Here is a 4,570-nt window from a genome sequence, read left to right as displayed (position 1 = left end):
TATGAGAGAGTAGGATTTACTTCCCATCTTATCCATGGACTGAGGCCCAAAGAAATAAACAGACCTGCCCAAGGTCACACAGCAGACAAGTGGCCGATCAATCAATCAATCGTATTTATTGAGCACTTACTGTGTGCAGAGCACTGTACTAAGCGCTTGGGAAGTACAAGTTGGCAACATATAGAGACAGTCCCTACCCAACAGTGGGCTCACAGTCTAAAAGATTAGACCAGGGATTAGATCAGGGAATGGCTCACAATTGCCCCTCCACCACAGTAAACTCGAGCCTCTGCCCTCGACTCTCTCCCATGTCGCTGCTGCCCAGCACAAGTGAGTTTTGACTTGTAGCAGATTAGCTTCCACTCGCTAGCCACTGTCCAAGATAGGAAAGGAATGGATAGGCCTCTGCTTGACTCTCCCTCCCATAGTCAAGACTGGTAGAGTACTGGAAACTCTCCAGGTGCAACCCTGAGAGGAGGTACTAGCACTTGGGAAAGTATAATACCAAAGAATTGGTAAGCAAGATGCCCGGCAACAGGGAGTTTACAGTCTAGAGGAAGAGCTTACAGTCTACATCTTACTGCTCAGGGGGCCAGTACAAATCAGCTTAAGCTAGCACCACTAAAACCTGGTAGACAACAGGCAGGGACCTCAAGACAAAGTAATAATAATAATGGTATTTGCTAAGCGCTTACTATGTACAAAGCACTGTTCTAAGTGCTGGGGGGATACAAGGTGATCAGGTTGTCCCACGTGGGGCTCACGATCTTAATCCCCATTTGACAGATGAGGGAACTGAGGCACAGAGAAGTGAAGTGACTTGCCCAAAGTCACACAGCTGACATGTGGTGGAGTTAGAATTCGAACCCATGACCTTTGACTCCCAAGCCTGGGCTCTTTCTACTGAGCCACGCTGACCCCAGCCTATGGGCAGCAGGAATCGAGGTCCCAAAAAGGCCCCCGTCCAAAGAGGATGGAGGCTCCCATTCCAGAGAGAAGGGATGAAGGGGAAGCAGATGAGAAGGGGATTAGCTAATGGGCAAGATGTGAAAAAGATGAAGAATCATATAAACATCAGGGATGGACTCTGTGAGCTTGCACTCCTCCATCCCCTCCCACAACCCCCAGGCCTAGTTCTGGGTTTCTGCGCCCCACTGGAAACACTTACCATGGTCTCTTGCAGCTCATTCTTTCATTCATTCAATCATATTTATTGAGCACTTACTGTGTGAAGAGCACTGGACTAAGTGCTTGGAAAGTACACTTGGGCAACAGCTAGCGATAATCCTTACCCAATAACGGGCTCACAGTCTAGAAGGGGGAGACAGAAAACAAAACAAGTATACAGGCACTGTCCTAAGCATTGAGGAATTACAAGTTAATCAGGTGGGACACAGTCCATGTCTGACATTCCTCGGTGCTCTAGGACATCTTGCCAGGGTGGGCACTGAAGCTTCTAGATATTGAGTATGCTGGACCATCTCCCTCACTGCCTACCAGCCATCCCGAGGCCCGTGAAACAAATCTACAATAAAGTGTGATAACAACTGGTGATTCCTAATATTCCCTGCTGCCAGCTGGGTGAGCAGATCTGGGGTGGGGGGCGGGGGGGCAAGCTGGAGGGAAGGAACCCCACAGATAGGGTCTGCCTAGGGATTGGACACAGGTGGAAATCCAGTTGATAAAAGGCTAAAAGAAGGGTAAGGGTATATCTTTTAAAATTGATTCATTCTGCTTCATTCTAAATGACACAGTAGAATAAACTGAATTAGGATAGGGTATTTCAAAAATATTGAATACTACTCCTGTGGGACAACCTGATCACCTTGTAACCTCCCCAGCGTTTAGAACAGTGCTTTGCACATAGTAAGCGCTTAATAAATGCCATTATTATTATTATTATTATTACTCTCACAGGGTTCAGTGCCCCATTAAAGGCTACTGAACATCTCTGACCAATTTTCAATACCCATTTCAAAACTTTTTCTTATTTGATTTATTTTTCGAAAACATTTTCTTCTCTTTACAAAATGCAATGAAAAAGATATCTTAAATCTTCTAGACTGTGAGCCCGCTGTTGGATAGGGACTGTCTCTATGTGTTGCCGACTTGTACTTCCCAAGCGCTTAGTACAGTGCTCTGCACACAGTAAGCGCTCAATAAATACGATTGATTGATTGATTGATTAAATCACCTAGAAATCAAATGGGAATTTGTCATTAGCATTTGTCTGTGGGCAGATCACTGTAGTAGTTGATTAGGAACATACAATAGAAATAAAAACACCCAGTCACTGTCTTGAGTACAATCTAGGAGGGAAGATAAGTAAATTGCTTAAACAAACAACAAGGTAAGGCCATACATACCAATGAGAAACAAAAAAACTAAAGGAAGACCTAATTAAATAACAAAGAGAGGTACTCCTACTGAAGTAGGTTTTTGGAAGGGTATGCATCTTTATGGAGTGAGATCCTGCAATCTGGTAAATTCTTCCAAGGTGAAGTGATTCCATCTCCCCCTCTCCATCCCCCCGTTTTACCTCCTTCCCTTCCCCACAGCACCTGTATATATGTATATATGTTTGTACATATTTATTACTCTATTTTACTTGTACATATCTATTCTATTTATTTCATTTTGTTAATATGTTTGGTTTGGAAGTCTCCCCCTTCTAGACTGTGAGCCCACTGTTGGGTAGGGACTGTCTCTATACGTTGCCAACTTGTACTTCCCAAGCGCTTAGTACAGTGCTCTGCACACAGTAAGCGCTCAATAAATACAATTGATTGATTGATTCCATGCCTCATTGTTTTACCAGGCTAGGACTTCTCTGAGTTGGTTATGCTCTGGTTTGGCAGGAGTTTCGAAGAGGAGCAGGGCAGGAAAAGAGCCAGGGTTGGGCTTCCACTGAGGAGCTGTGAGTCACGCAGGCATGGCAGGTGGGGTTTATAGTTTATGGAGTCAATCGTGGGGTGTGTGTTTGGGGCTGCGGGAGAGCGAACTAGTTGGATCTAGGTATGGAAGTAGCAATGGCGATGGCTTGGTCAGCAGTAAGATACGCTACAGCGCTTGGCACATAGTAAGCACTTTACAAATGCAATCATTATTATTATTATTCTAAACACAACCTGTTTTCTTCCCAGCCAGCAATCCCCCACTACACCATTACAATCTAATGGAGAAGACAGATAATAAAACAAATTATAGGTAGAAAAAGGCATACAGTATAACGATACGTATGTAAGTGCTCTGTAGGTGAGATAAAAACAAAGCGCTGGAGGTATGAATGTTTATGTGCAGGTGAGGCAGAAGGGAGAATGGGTGAGGAAACTGGAGGTTAGTCAGGGATGGCATCCTAGAGTAAATTTGATTTCAGTAGGGCTTTGAAGGTTTTAAATCAATAAATGGTATTTATTGAGCACTTATTGTGTGCTGTGAACAATACTAACCTCTTTGGAGTGCACAATACAATAGAGTAGGTATTGGGCCCAGCTCTGTGCCCATTAAATTGAGTATAGGACTAGTAATGAAGATTTTGTTCATGCATGCTTTTCATTCTGATGGTATATGTGGTCAAGCATAGGGAAATGAAACAGTAATTTAAGAACTATATGAGCTTGGCATCCTTGCTTAAATTCAGATGGAGTCTAGTGGGACAGGTGCTGTTTCTTGTTAGAATAACGTTAATTATCAGAGGATAATACAAAATTCCTGACCTCCTCCATGTTGCCCTGACCTCAGTGGTTCAGTTGAGCCATTTGTAACTATAACTATTCTCTCATGGATTTCAAGAAGGATTGGCAAATTTTACACTTCCATGTGTTAATCAGGCAAAGTCCCTCAAGATGATCTGATAAACTACTGGCTCCTGATGGATTGGCTTCATAGTTTAAATTATGTAGTCACTGGCCTTGTGACAAGGGAGTAATGTTGGGGAAGAGGAAGGGATGCTGAGAGATTTAATTAACTACAGCTTTTAAAGTATTTGGGTACTTTCTGCTGTAAAGCATGGAAGAAGTCAAAAATGGCACCAGTACACACCAAATAATTACAAATTATGAATGAAAGAGAGATGATATTCTGAGCTTCATTATCATTTTTACCTGTTTCTACAGGTAGGGCCACAATAACGGCATTCTTTGGAGATATTTGGAGATTTTTGACCATGAATTAGTGATATTTGCAAAATGAAAGCTATCCTCTCCCCTTTAGATTTTTTTTTTTGCTAAAAAAAAGTTTAGCAAACAAGTCATTTCAGGGGTGTTATCCCCCAATTGATGAACATGAAAAGCTTATGCACAGAAATTATGTCCATTCACATGTATGTGCTTCTGTCCAGAGACGACACCCCCTGAGATTTTTATCATATAGCCAGCTCCTGGATCCGATTAACAACTTGCTTTGAATTCATATGAGTTTTGACTGTTAATTTGCAAATGCTTCCACATAAAGGTTATGCACCCTCTGTAAATGTAGCATCTATTCAAAAAGATAGCCATATTGGTTGCTAGGAGATGGTAGGATTCTCTAGGAGAAAAATCAGTTCTGACAAAAAAATTTTACATAAAGA

At 42.4% G+C, this 4,570-nt stretch overlaps 1 non-coding gene across 1 annotated transcript; it reads right to left on the bottom strand.

Annotated features, from left to right (window-relative positions):
* Positions 1 to 340: 340 nt before the first annotated feature.
* LOC119939778 lies at positions 341 to 478 on the bottom strand. The gene has a single exon (XR_005454741.1). It is a non-coding gene; the product is annotated as a small nucleolar RNA SNORA7 (small nucleolar RNA).
* Between the last annotated feature and the right edge of the window lie 4,092 nt (positions 479 to 4,570).

This window comes from Tachyglossus aculeatus, chromosome 17 (genome assembly GCF_015852505.1).
Source record: "Tachyglossus aculeatus isolate mTacAcu1 chromosome 17, mTacAcu1.pri, whole genome shotgun sequence".
In the NCBI taxonomy this organism is placed as follows: domain Eukaryota; kingdom Metazoa; phylum Chordata; class Mammalia; order Monotremata; family Tachyglossidae; genus Tachyglossus; species Tachyglossus aculeatus.
This window is presented reverse-complemented; position numbering and strand designations above follow the sequence as displayed.